At 43.0% G+C, this 14,616-nt stretch overlaps 1 protein-coding gene across 3 annotated transcripts in view; it reads right to left on the bottom strand.

Moving 5' to 3' along the window:
• ZBTB38 (zinc finger and BTB domain containing 38) overlaps window positions 1-14,616 on the bottom strand; it is a 93,496-nt gene that overhangs the window by 41,061 nt on the left and 37,819 nt on the right. The window contains exons 1-2 of one of the 3 annotated variants that reach the window (XM_023513030.1): window positions 3,263-3,431; window positions 1,758-1,862 (exon numbers count right to left, since the gene is read on the bottom strand). The gene's annotated coding sequence lies outside the window, so the exon portion shown is untranslated. Of the gene's footprint in view, window positions 1-1,757; window positions 1,863-2,691; window positions 2,736-3,262; window positions 3,432-14,616 lie in introns of those variants that run through there. The other 2 variants (XM_023513032.1, XM_023513031.1) reach the window with 2 other exon arrangements.

The raw sequence follows: 14,616 nt of genomic DNA, 5'->3' as shown, positions 1-14,616 counted from the left end.
AAAAAAAAAAAAAAAAAAAAAATTTCCTGAATTGCTTTACATTTGAACACCTACAGTCCTTTGTGGCCTACAAAGCTAAAAGAGAAACATTTCAAACATAGAAAGCTCTAAAATGGGGTGGCGCCTGTGGCTCAAAAGGGTAGGGCGCCGGTCCCATATGCTGGAGATGGTGGGTTCAAACCCAAACCCGGCCATAAAACGGCAAAAAAACCCAAAACACAAAAAACAAAAAAAGAAGCTCTAAAATGGCCTTCCTGTATATCCACTTCCTATCCTACATATGGGTCCCTACGAAATCCCAACATATTAACAGTAGAAAATTGCTAACAGTTGGGTTTATTTTTCTTATGACTCTGTTGCCCCAGGCTAGAGCAGTGTGGTATCACAGTTCACAGCTACCTCAAAGTCTTGGGCTCAGTCTCCCAAGTAGCTGGGACTACAGGCATGTATCGTGACACCAGCTAATTTTTTTTTTTTTCTTTTTAGTAGAGATAGGGTCTCATTCTTGCTCTAGCTGATCTCGAACTCCTGAGCTCAGGTGATCCACCTGCCTCAGCCTCCCAGAGTGCTAGGATTACAGTCACCATACCCAGTTGAAAATTGCTAACAGTTAAACAACTAATTCTTTGCCAAAAGCCTGGGACATGACTAATACCATGATTGTAAAAACAATAATCTATTTGGTCTTGAGCTCCCAAGTGCCTCATAGCAGGAGTTCCATAAATACTTGTTGATGAAAAATAAATGAATTCAGAGAAGGCCTTACTACTGTTTATACATTGAAAGCATAAGTTTTAATAGATAGATGGAAGAAAAACGAAATATTGAATTGAGAGATAAGAACTTTGTTATGTCCATCAGCCTGGTCTATTCCTGTGGCATATCCCACCCTGTAACTGCTGGAGAAACAAGTAAAGGAGCGCAGGTGGCCGCAGGCATCGTCCATCTGACTAGGCCTCTTTGGAGTTGGGCTGCAAGCTCCTCCCAGGTGGGCAGTTTATGGCACTAGAGGGGTGCTCTGCATACAGGATGGACTCCATAAAGGCAGCACGAGATGCAAAGCCTTCCAGATCTGTTTTAATGTTCACAGTTTAATACTTCACACCTACTTTTCTTCACCTTACAGGAGCATTGTGAGAAGTAAATTTAAAAAACTAGATTAAAGCCCTTAACACAATGCTTAGCATATACATGCACACAAATACATAATAAGCAGTGGCTGCTACTATCCCCATCTGGGACTTCGTATATGCCTCTAAGGTAGAGCTTAGTGTGCTGTGTTGAGTTGTCAGTACTTGCCTATAAGAACCCCAATGTCCCAGGGGTGTGCTCCTCATTCCATGCCTAGGAAAGGTCCTTACCCAATGGTACCTATATGACTGAGCAACAAAGATCCAAAATTCCAATCCTGCCTTCACCCCAACCTACTGGGCAACCCTCGAGAGTCATTTAATCTCTCGGGGCCTCAGTGACGCTGGAGAATTTAGACATCTATCCAGAGACACAGAGAAGCTCCCATGACAGTTCCTGGCAGAACTGGAACAAGAAATCAGTTGCCCTAAAGCCCTGTTCACCTAGTTCCCCTTCATCACAAGGGCCCTACACATGGTAACAGATCACTCAAGGGTCAGCGTCACTTTTGTAATCCCCAAACCTGCCACGAATCAGATCCCTTTGCAATCAGATCCCTTTGCGAGTCCCTCAGAAAAACCATTTCCTCTATCATACAGACTAAGGAGAGGTGCAAATTCAGTTACCTCAGTTGGAACAGACCAGCCTTAACAGAGTTAGCGTCCCGTGGTTTGGAAGAAATCACTTGGAAATCCTCGGTTCCGCATCCTCCATCTCCTCCACATCAAGATCTAAAAAGAGAAAAAACAAAAGTGCGGTGTCCCATGACCAGCTGCCAGGATGTGATGCTGCGGCTACTGCAATTAGCATACATCCAACACCTACCATGACTCAAGCACTGCACAAGTGACTGGCATATGTGGCCTCACATAATCTTCATAACACCCCCCAGGTGTAGGGAACATTCCCCCATTTTACAGCTACGGAAACAAAGACTGAGAGGTCACACAGCTGGTTTATATGAGACCTGGGACTCAAATGCGGATTCAACTGATTCCAAGCCGGGGCTAATAACCAGTAAGTCAGCGTTTAAAAAAATATTTTGACAGTGACCCACCCTTTAAAAAATGACATTATATAAAGTGAAAACCAAAAGTTTCATAAAACATTGCTCACCCTTACTGTAGGCAATACACGCTATCTTCTATCTTATTCCTTTCTGTACTATACTATATATTCTACAGCTTTAAAAAAATATTTCCAGTAGCTACCCATTAAACTGATTCCACAATCTTCTAATAGGTCCCTACTCTTGGAAAAACACCAGGCTTAGACATAGTACCTCACCAGTAATTTCTCTGAAACCGCAACAAAACCCTTCTGTGCTTTTTAATCACGAGAATCTGACCGAGAAGTTGAGCCTCATAGTTAGGAGAAAAGCCTCTAACCTTTAAAATATGTATAAGGCACCGTAACACATATCATCTATAATGGATCCTTACACGGCCTATTCCATTAAGGCCAACGTCCAAAATGGAATTAGGCACTTACCTATAGCAGAAAAGAAGTTACAAAGTAGAATCGCAGACAGATAAAAATCTCAAGTGATATATTATGTACCCTGTGAAGAAGTGTCTACCAGCGGAGGTTGTGTTTTACCAACAGAGCAGACCTATGTGCTGTAGAAGTAGGAGGCTGAGATTGCAAACCCCTGGGGGCAGGCCCCTGCCTTGGCACGTCCCGTTCAATTCCAGGGATTGGTGTCGTACCAAGGAAATTATCGCGTACACGTAGGGTCAAGACAGGGGTTCGATTCCCAATCCCGGCACTGGGGAGTGCGATTGTCAACGCAGTTCCTGAGCCTGCTGGACCTGAGCCCACCACGTCCCCAGCCCCGGCTGCGCATTTCTTCCCGGCCCCCACCTTTCAGCGCAGTCGGGCCGCGGGCTGCGGCGCAACCTGCCCAGACTCTCCGCGGAACCCCACCCCTTCCCGGTGCAGGGCGCGGGCACCTGCGGGCGCTTGCTTCCCGCTGCAGCTCGGCTTCCCAGCGTGTGCGGGGCGCGCAGCCCCGCCGGAGGGTGTCCTGAGCCCGGCTTCCCGGCGCCTTGCGGGGAGAGCAGCAGGCCCCGCGCCCGCAGGCCGCGCCTCGCCCACCCGGCCTGGCACAGACCCTGCGAGGGGCACTTACGGGGCTCGGCTCCGCCGCCGGCGCGTTCCCCGGGGGTCCATGGCGCTTCCGGACCCGCGAGTCCGACCGCAGCGCAGCACCGCCCAGAAAATGGACGCCAGCGGCTCGGCTCTGCCGGCCCGGCCCGCCCCCGGCGCGGGCACAGGACGCAACCCGCCCGGGAAGAGGTCGGCCCGACCCTCGGCCCCGCGAGCCGGGGACTGGGTGACCACCGCGCCGAGGACAAGGACGAGGCCTCGGGAGGGCGGCGGGGGACCGGTGACGGCCTAGCGAGGCCCCAGACCCCACCGAGGGGGCAGTGCCTTCACCCTCCTCCGGGGAGGACAACGTAGTGTGGCTGTGGGGCCACAGAGCCCAGTGACTGTCAGGACAAGGCCAGAGTGCGCACAAGGGTCCCTGAACTCCCAGTGCAGACGCTGCACGCTCCAGACAGGCAGGATTCCGAGAAAGTCCTGTGCAGTTTCAGTTGCATCAAACTCTCAGCACTGGGATCTCACCTGTGTTTTCCCAGGGCTATCAAAAGAGGCCCAGATTGATTTTCCCGACGTGATATAGAAGCTGTCTCATGGAAAAGACCCTGCCCTTTTTCTTTTTCTTTTTTAATTTCAGATGAATATGAGAGTGCAAATGATGAGGTCACAGTGTTTGCGTTTTTCTTAAATAAAGGGGCCCTGACTGCCCGCTGGGATCCAGGAGTTGCTCTTTGAAAAGATGAAGGTTTGCGGCAGACTGGCCTTGTGAAGCTAATAGCCTAGTGGCTAATGTACAGGTGTTTGTTTTTAAAATAATTATCCGTGTTCCTTGTGCTTTGATAGTATTGAATCTTACTTTACACTTTTCTTTAGGAAATTTTCTCTCCAAAGCTACAACTGAGAAGAATTAAAAAGCCAGGTGGTTGCGTGCCTTACATCCTGTTTTTAGCCTGAAGCACAGTGTTTGCCATTCTGCAGCCGGGTTCCTGACCACGTTTTAAGAATATCATTTTGATGAACAGAGCTAGTAGAATATTTTAAATGATCAAGGAAAAACATATTGACTCCATGTCAAATTTAAAAATCATGTAACTTGAGAGTAAGAGCAGAGTTTTGAAGGCTGTTAGGGCAACATGCAGACACATGTAAGTTAGCCGTTCTCCAGCTCCCATGCCAAACACCCTTTATTCTCTCCCCCGCCAGCCACGTGTTCAGCAAGATCCACTGCACTAAATTGCATTTATTAAGTCATCATCTTGCCACTTAAAAACCAAAAATCTGAAATGGTTTTGAATGTGCAACTGCCAAAGCAGAGCTTCCTCAAAACCTGAGCTAACCTGTTGTTAATAGTGGATTCCAACCTAAAGAAACCTGTGCTTTAATTGCACGTTTGTTTCCTTAGGCTTTTGGAAACTCTGAAAATTATTCAAAGACCTCCAGGAAAACTGAGGAGCACGGATTAGGAGCCAGAGTTGGGAAGCGCCAGGATTCAGTGTTGCTGTGTGTGCTTCCCTGCCCCTGGAAGGTGCCTGGTGGCAGGGCAAGGCGATTTGGTCTTTGGATTCAGCCTGCCTGGGGTTTAAGCCCCACCGTGTTGCTCATGAGGCTGCTTCAGGCAACTTACTTAACCTCCCTGGGCCTTGGCTTCCTCTTCTATACAATGGGCCTAATTTTGATATAAGTGCCCACCTTGGAGGGATTTTGAGAATTAAATGAGATGATACACGTGCAACATTTACAATAGTACCCAGCACATAGCAAGTGCTCTATAATTGTAAGCTTTTGTGGCTGTTTTCAGGACTGGAAGATTCAGAGTTCTAAGTTCCTACCATATGAGCAGGAAGAATCATATGATTCTTGCTATGTGTAAAGCAACCTTCACACCCTAGAAATTTTCCAGGGTAATCTGCCGGTGTCACATGGTGAGTGACATAAAGGTCTGACTCTGTAGTCCACGTTTTTTATTGTTACCATGTTCCAGGTGGTACCTTGATCAGACACTGTCAACAGCTTATTAAGAGTAAAACGGACCCTGGCTTCCTTAAGAGGCTTAGCAAGTAAATGGTTCCTTACATCCATGTGGGAATTCACAAACAGTGGCATTTCTCTCATTTGAGCCAAATGTTTCACCAGAATTGAGTAGATTTCCCCAAATTGTTATTAATAACTAAAACAGTTTTAAACACCACAGTCTAAAACTTACATAATCAGCCCGTCCTTCAAAATTTTCCATCCTTCCTCATAACGAGTAGCAGATTCTCTCTCTTAATCATTCTTCTGACTATAGGGAACTATCTGGAAATTTCCAGGAACGTCCCAACTTGTCATAATTATATTCTCTTCTGCAAAGATTTATTCTTTTCAAAACAACTAAACATGATGTATATTTTCTATCTTTGTAATAATCATTTCAACACATTTCAAATAAAAATAAAAATCCCAAGAATCTCCAGATTTCCTCCTTTCTTAAATTTCTGCCAATTCTTCAACATCTCAACACCATGGTTCCTATGGTTCCTGATCCTTTTCCAGGGGACTTTTCTAGAAGACTTTCCCACCTCATTCATGTAATCCCCACACAGATTTCTCTTGCACTTTCTGAGTAGGACTATTGACCAATTTAATATTTACTATCCCCTTTTCTTTCTTTTTAATGTTCTGATAATATTATATACAAAAACTAAAGTGTTGCTGTTCTCTCTCTCCCTTTAGAGATAGGGCCTCACTCTGTTGTCCAGGCTGAAGTACAGTGGTAAAATCATAACTCACTGCAGCCTCCAACTCCTGGGTTTAAGCAATCCTCCTGCCTCAGCCTCCCAAGTAGTTGAGACTACAAGCACACAACTCCAAGATGAGCTAACTTTTAATTTTTTTTTTCTTTTGTGGAGACAAAGTCTTACTATATTGCCCAGACTGGTCTCAAACTCCTGGCTTCAGGATAGCTCTCCCAGTTTAGCTTCCCAAAGCAGTGGGATTACAGGCATGAGCCCCCACACCCAGCCCTATGTTGCCTCCCTTAAACTCACTTGCTTCCTTTGTTTTCCACCTCTGTTAGGAATCTGCCCCTCATTCCCTCTCCCTTACTTGCAGCACTCTGTTAATTTAATTTACAGTTTTACTTTTTTTCTCTCTCTTTCCTTCATCCTGAGTTCTCTCTGAATTCTATCAGTTAGCTTCTCCTAATTATAGCTGCTTATCTGTTTGCTGCCAAGCATTTTAGGGAAGTCCTTTTCCAAATCATTGTCTCTCATCTCTACCACGTTTCCTGAAAGGCCACTTGTTGTGTATGTTGTTGTATTGAGATCTACCAACCCTCCCCCGCCCCCAGGCACTGTTTAGAACAGGGGTGTCAGCTTCTGATCCTTAAGGGAGCCAGGCAGATAAGTACCTTGGTGAAACTGCTTAAGGGAAGTGGTGTGAACTGGGGCCTCCGGGATAATTCCCACCTAAATGGGGCAGGGCGGTAGGGAAAGGGGGTGGTGACTATTGGTGGTAACTCACACCAATTGTTGCAGGTAGAAATGCCGGATCTGCAAAAATTTCCAAATCAGGATTTTGATATAAAATTATGAAATGTGGACTATATAAAAAAGAAAATGGAACCTGAATCTTACAGGGCCTCTAGGTATAACTGCCAATTTATAGGAAATCTCTCAGGCAAAGAAACATATAAAACAGCACCAAGGGATGTCAGCAAATTTCAGATTAGAGGAAATTCTATGGTCAATTTCCTCAACAAAATGTTTATAGCAATAGCAAGGATGAAAGAAAGAGGAGGGAAACCTATACATTAAATTAAATTTAAGGAAATATCAATTGCACTGTATGGACCTTATTTGGAATTAAGCTTTGACCAAATTGTTTCTTTTAAAAAATGACCTAATTAAACAAGTTTGAAGACTGACTATAAATTTTAATATTAAAAAATTTATCATTCTTTGTTGATGTGGTATGGTACTGTGGTTATGTTTCCTTTTTAGTGTCTTTAAAATAACCCATGTTTTAAAAACTTTTTATTTAGAAATATTTCAAAATTACAGAAGAGTTGCGAGAATCGTGCAAAAACTCATCTATGTATCCCAGCCAGATCTACCTGTCCTTTTTCCTAAAACGCTTAAAAGTTACAGCTGTCATTTTCTTTGACTCTCGAATATTTTAGCATTTCTTTTCTAAGAAAACAGGCTTTCTTTTAGAGTTCTTATATTTTAGAGTATCATACTGAAGTATTCAGAGAGAGACTGATATGATATCTGAGATTTGCTTCAAATTAATATGGGAGGGAATTTACATGAAATATGAATGGCCAGGAGTTGACAATTAATTGCTAAATAACTGGGAGTTCATTAAATTAGTCTCTCTGCTTGAACATACACTTAAGATTTTTATAGTACACATAAAGTTTTAAAAGTTTAACTTAATAAAAGACTTTAAACTGACAAAAAAATGCTTATGCTGGCAGTTCCTGTGGCTCAAAGGAGTAGGACACCGGCCCCATATGCTGGTGGTGGCGGGTTCAAACCCAGCCCCAGCCAAAAACTGCAAAAAAAAAAAAAAAGCTTATGCCATGATACTAAGTGGGTAAGAAGATACACAATTTGTCTATAAATATTATCTCAACAATTGAAAAATTCGCCATGCACACAAAAAAGGCTAAAAGTATACATGCTAAACATTAATATTCCACAGGAGGCAGGAGGTGTATGTCTACTACTTCACAATAGGTATACATTGCTTCTATAATCAGGGCAAAAAATACAATTTTAAAATTAGGAAACAAAAACATTGGCAACTAATTCAATTCAAAATATTGTTAGAAGTCACACAAAAACACTTGTGGGCTGGATTTGGCCAAAGGGTCCCCAGTTTGCAGATTTTAATTTAGAAAATGAATCTGCAAAACCCACTGGATCCTTCAGGCCACCACTTGTTTTTTTGTGTGGCTCACAATTAAGAATAGTGTTTTTTTTGTTTTGTTTTGTTTTTTCAGTTTTTGGCCAGGCCGGGCTTGAACCCTCCACCCCTGGTATCTGGGGCCGGCGCCCCACTCCTTGAGCCACAAGCGCTGCCCAGAATAGTTTTTACATTTTTAAATGATTGGAAAAAATAATCAAAAGAAAAATACATGCATACCTTGTTTTACTGTAGTTTGCTTTATTGTGCTTTGCAGATATTTACTACAAATTAAAGGTTTGTGGCAACCCTGTATCAAATAAGTCAATGGTGCCATTCTTCCAACAGCACATGTTTACTTTGTGGCTCTGATCACATTTTGGTAATTCTTACAATATTCCAGTCTTTTTCATTATTATTACATCTGTTATGGTAATCCATGATGAGTGATCTTTGATATTACTAGTGTAACTATGAGCTATGTCCATATAAAACCGTGAGCGTAACCCAGGGGTCCTCAAACTTTTTAAACAGGGGGCCAGTTCACTGTCCCTCAGACCGTTGGAGGGCTGGACTTCGGCCCTGGGATGAGTCAGCTGCTAAGCAGGACAGGCAGCGGTGGCAAAAATACCTGGTGGGCTGGATAAATGTCCTAGGCAGGCTGCATGTGGCCTGGGGGCCATCATTTGAGGACACCTGGCTTAACCTATAAATACTGTGTGTGTTCTGACTGTTCCACCAACCCGCCATTCCCCATTTCTCTCCCTCTCTCAGGTCTCCTTATTCTCTGAGACACGATAATATTGAAATTAAGCCAGTTAATAACCCTACAATGGCCTCTAAGTGTTCAAGTGAAAGGAAGAGTTACGTATTTCTCACTTTAAATCAAAAGCTAGAAATGATTAAGCTTAGCAAGGAGGGAATGTCAAAAGCTGAAATAGGCCAAAAGCTAGGCCTCTTGTACCAAACAGCTGCATTGTTAATGCAAAGGAAAAATTCTTGAAGGAAATTAAAAGTGCTACTCCAGTGAACATACCAATGATAAGAAAGCAAAACAGCCTTACCGCTGAGTGTTCGGGCTAGGTCAAACCAGTCACAACATTTCCTTAAGCCAAAACCCAGCCCAGAGGAAGGCCCTAACTCTCTAGGTCTATGAAGGCTGAAAGAGGTAAGGAAGCTGCAGAAGAAAAGCTGGAAGTGAGCAGAGGTGGGTTCATGCAGTTTGAGGAAAGAAGCCACCTCCAGGACATCAAAGTGCAAGGGGAAGCAGCAAGTGCTGATGCAGAAGCTACATCAACTTATCCAGAAGATCTTGCTAAGATCATTGATGAAGGTGGCCCCTAAGAATTCTGCTACATCTATTCTGCCTGTACTCTATTTAGTGGAACAACAAAGCCTGGATGACAGCACACTGTTTGCAGCATAATTTAGCAAATATTTTAAGCCCACTGTTGAGACCTACTGCTCAGGAAAAATACTTTTCAAAATATTACTATGCATTGACAGTAAGCCTGGTTATCCAAGAGCACTGATGGAGATTTAAAAGATTAATGTTGGTGGCTCACACCTATAATCTTGGTACTCTGGAGGCCAAGGTTGGTGGATTGCTTGAGCTCACAAGTTTGAGACCAGCCTGAGCAAGAGACAGACTCCATCTCTACTAAAAATGAAAAACTGAGGCAAGGGAATAACTTGAGCCCAACAGTTTGAGGTTGCTGTGAGCTGTGACGCCACAGCAGTCTACCAAGGGCAACAAAGTGAGATTCTGTCTCAAAAAAAACAAGTTGTTTCATGCCTGCTAACACAATATCCATTTTGCAGCCCATAAACCAAGAAGTAATTTTGACTTTCATGTCTTATTTTAAAAAAAAAAAACTTTATAAGGCTATAGCATCCATAGACCGTGATTCCTCTGATGAATCTGGGCAAAGCCAAAAGAAAACCTCTGGAGAGGATTCACCTTTCTGGATGCCAGTTAGAACATTCATGATTTATAGGAAGGGGTCAAAATCAGTATCAATAGGAGATTGAAAGAAGTTAATTTCAACCCTCATAGATGACTTTGAGGAGTTCAAGACTTTAGTGGTGCTAATAGCAAATGAACTAGCTGGGTTTGAGAAGACTGACTCCAAGTTTTGTCTTTTTTTTTTTTTTTTTTGGTATTATGGGTCATTTTTATTTTTATGCCTTTTAATTGTCTTCAGTATTTTCCCATAATTGCATGTAGTACTTCTAAGGCTAGAAGATAAATTTTTTTTTATTCAATCATAGCTGTGTACATTAATACAGTCATGGGGTACAGTGTGCTGGTTTTATACGTAATCTGAAATATTTTTGACTCCAATTTTGAAAGGAGATCTATTGTGGTAAAATGCTATCAAACAATATGGCATGCTACTGAGAAATCTTTCACAAAAGGAAGAGTTAATCAATGTGACAGATTTTACTGTTGTCTTATTTTAAGAAATTCCTATCTCAGCGTTCAGCAGACACATCTCTGATCAGTCACCAGCCATCAATGCTGAGGCAAAACCTACTAGCAAAAATATAGCGACTTGCTGAAGGCTCAAATGACTGTTAGGAAATTTTAGCTGTGAAGTATTTTTAAATTAAGGTATGCACATTATTTTTTTAGACATGATGGTATTGCATATTAACAGTAATATATAAGCTTAACTTTTATATGGACTAGGAAACAAAAACATGTGACTCGTGTTACTACAATATTTGCTTTATTGTAGTGGTCTGGAAACAAACCTATGATACTTCCAAAGTATTATCTGTGTTTTATGATATGAAGATTATATGAAATTCAAATTTCAGAGTCTATAAGTCAGGTTTCCTTGAGCCACAGCCACAGTGATTCATTTCTGTATCTATAATAGTATAGCTATTATTATTATAGTTAAAATTATATATTAGACATGATTTCATAAGTGTAATTTGCTTTATCACTTGTTATATAAATACCTACATAATATCTTCCGTTTTGCCTCAACTTACTGTTAAGTAAAATTTATAAGAAGCCATTGTTTGGACTAAGCTCTTATACTAGGCCCTAACAGGAATCGCTTAGCCAAAAGTTCCACAATCACCAAACTGAAACTAAGTTGTTTATCTGACCTGAGAAATCAGGAGAGAGATAATAGGCCAATTTTAAGGAGTCTGCTCTGCTTTAATCCTTGTAGATGATCTGATATTAATCAATCCGTTTTTTATACATATTACACTGTTTCCTTGTTCCTGCTCAAGCTACCTTATACAAACCACTTGTCCTACTGTGCCCGAAGAGGCATCTTTCTATTTTTTAAAGATGAGGTGCTGACTGCTTTCATGAATTGCTAATAAGTCAGTTAGATCTTTAAATTCAATTTGTTGAAATTTTGTCTCTTGATGCCACAAAGCCTAAAATATTTACTATTGGAACCTTTACAGAAAAGATTTGTTAGCCCCTGGTTTAGACTAGGCTTTTCCTGTGACCTAAAAACCATTTGGTTTAGTAAAAAGAGCACTGGTCTAGGAGTCAAGCATGGTTCTACTCTGTCACTTAACTCTCAGAGACCTGGAGAAGTCACAACCTCTCTGGGCTTCTTCACTAACAGAGTGAAAAGGGTCTAATGCCCACATGGCAACTGAAGTCTGTGGTTCTTGGATTCCCATATAATCTTAACATTAAGTACAGGGATGACGGCAGCTCTAAATCCTGGTGTGTGAACAGGGTTTTCCTGGAGATCAAGAGATCGGAACAATCAGAAAACCCTTTGGGGATGGCTCAATGGGTGGTCAGACCAGGGCCTGGGCAGGGTGGTGAAGAGGAAGGAAGGAAGAGGAAGAAGGCTTTGTGAGGGGTGGGGGACCCTCAACACAGAGCTGCATGTCTGCTGTGGTCAACATGACTGGGAAAAGAATTTCTCAAATGTGCAGCTTACAGCAGGTATTCCAAATAAGTCTCCAGTCTGTGCTTTGTAGAAGGCCCAAAGCACTTAGTTACAGCATGTATAAAAAGTCTGCTTATTTCATATAAAGTTTAATCCAGATTGAGTAGATGCTCTCTGGCGTTCTTAGCATATAGAATAGGAACTCTGGGGTGGAAACAGAAATTTACTAAGACTATGGGACAGATCACCTTTAAGGACATGAATGTGTGGGCTCTCAATGATAGGAAGCGTGAGACAATTAAACAAGGCCAATGTTGAGACGGAAGCCAGCAAAGGTCCCAGCACCAGGTCCCTCTGCAGCAGGCCTGCAGCCTGGAGTTAGGGGCTATCTTGAGCCTTCTCTTTCTCCAGTGTACCTGCGCCCCCAGCCTCAGGGTGCAGCAAAGGCGTCTCCTTTTGTTCACAGTCACCTCCCAACTGCTCCTTTGTTTCCTTCTCTTCTCTTCGGTACCCCGACTGGCCCCCTCACTGCCCTCTCAGTCTACAGCCGGCTCCCCATTTGGCTTCTCTGCTGACCACCCCATTCGCTTCCAAATCATTTTCCCAGTACCCTGCATAATTTTGAGAATCTTTCAATGGCATAATTCCTCCCTTTCCCTACTAAAGGTCCCCTCTTCTCTTCTGAAGCACAAGAGGGAAGAGGAGAGGGGGAAAAAAAATTATAAGGGCACTGCCCTTCTGGGATTTAACCACACTCTCAGCTGGTGGCTTTTGTTTTCTCCATCTCACTGGCTTGTAAAGCCCTGGGGGCAGGGACTCCACGTCATGCTCAGCACTGGGGAAGATGGGGAGGACTGTTAGGCCTTAATTAGAGCAAGGCCTAGGACAGGGTAGGAGATTAGAGCAGGCGAAAGGAAAAGAAATTTCAAAATGTCTATTTGGCACCAATGACCACAGAGTAAGGAAGAGGGTTATTTTATTATATAAAAAAAATAATGAAAGCCCACACTACTTGTCCTGAACACAGACAGAATATTTACATGGTCATTTTCCAAACCAAATAGTACCAGCAAACAAACTGCCCCCACAGGCCAAACATAGGGAGTGGAGACACAAGTGCTAGTCTTGAACCCTGAGCAGGAAGAGCTGCAGAAGCAAGGAAAAGCCATTAAGGGAGAAAGACGCCAAATGCATTATAAGATCAAAAGAGCAATTTTCTAGTCAATGAGACTTTTAGGCTATGGCAGTGGCATGCTGGGATCATCTCACAAAGACAATTGATTTGGCAATTGGTCTCTGATTTACCTGCTGCCTAGAAAGTCTTGGGCAGAACAGCCAGCAGGGAGACCCCCCCAACCCCCCCCACCTCCTTTCCCCCTCCCCCCTCCCCTGGCCAACACACACTGTCAGCCAGGGAGAGTAAAATAGCAAAAACATCTTGCTGGCATCACAAATTCAAAATTTTACATTCAAGGGCTTCTCTACTTAACATCTGCTCATGAATGGAAAAGTGGCAGCCGTTATCGAGGTCACCTGGCAGTGCAGGCAGACCAGCTTGGAGAAGGGCAGCCAGACATTCAGTGGCTTAATAGGAGCCAAGATATCTCAGGACAGTGCTGAGGCCAAGACACAAAGTCCAAGGGAAGAACTGTCCTTGCCTCAACTGAGATGCCCCCCAACTGAAGGCTGGCCTCCAGGGAACAGTATAAAAGGCCACAAAGAGAACAATACACCATTTATTTCTTTCTGGGACAGAGAGGACGCACCATTGTGCCTCTTCATACAATGCTGTAGCCTTGTGTGGGAATGTGGACAGGAGTTTAACAGGAACTATCTTTTAGTCAATTCTGCCTGGCTCACAGCAATGTCTGTCACATAGTAGATGCTCAACAAACGCTCAGAGAAGTGAAATGAATTGCTTTTTCCCCTCTCTTTTTCTTTTTCTTTTTTTAGACAGAGTCTCATTCTATTGCCCAGGCTAGAGTAACCTGCTATGAGCCTAGCTCACAGCAACATCAACTTCTGGGTTCAAGTGATCCTTCTGCCTCAGCCTCTTGAGTAGCTGGGACTACAGGTGCCCACCACAACAGGCAGCTAGTTTTTCTACTTTCAGTAGAGATGGGGTCTTGCTCTTTCTCAGGCTGGTCTCTAACTCCTGAGCTTAAGCCATCCTCCCATCAGCCTATGGACAGAATTGTTAAAGTCCCTTCCTTCACAGATAGGCAATACAAAGGACCACAACAAATTTATCTCCTTGCTGTGGAATGTTTCAGGGCTTCTCAAAACCAAATGCAGTTTAAGGAGCTGAGCAGGCTGCCACTACTGTGATAAGCAAAGTTTGCTAAATTATGGATGGACTTTAGAAGGTGCTTCTGAAATGTTCAGAAGACTTTCCGGAGCCTTATATACTAGTTTCTAACTTGCATAGCAAACTTACCCTTTTGTTCTCTGACCTTTGTCAGCAGACTAACCTGAAAGGCATAAAAGAGTTCTGGTTCTTAAGAAGAATTTTTTTAACAACTATTTGCTTTAATAGAGAAAAATTACTCTAAAGAGTAAGGTCTTTAGAAAGCCACCAACAGGCAAAGATGTTTGCAGAGCCAAAGTGTTTTAG

The sequence above is a fragment of the Otolemur garnettii genome, unplaced genomic scaffold (assembly GCF_000181295.1).
Source record: "Otolemur garnettii isolate 467f Iridium unplaced genomic scaffold, OtoGar3 scaffold00032, whole genome shotgun sequence".
NCBI lineage: Eukaryota > Metazoa > Chordata > Mammalia > Primates > Galagidae > Otolemur > Otolemur garnettii.
The sequence above is the reverse complement of the archived record's forward strand: the minus strand, read 5'-3'. Positions and strand labels throughout refer to the sequence as shown.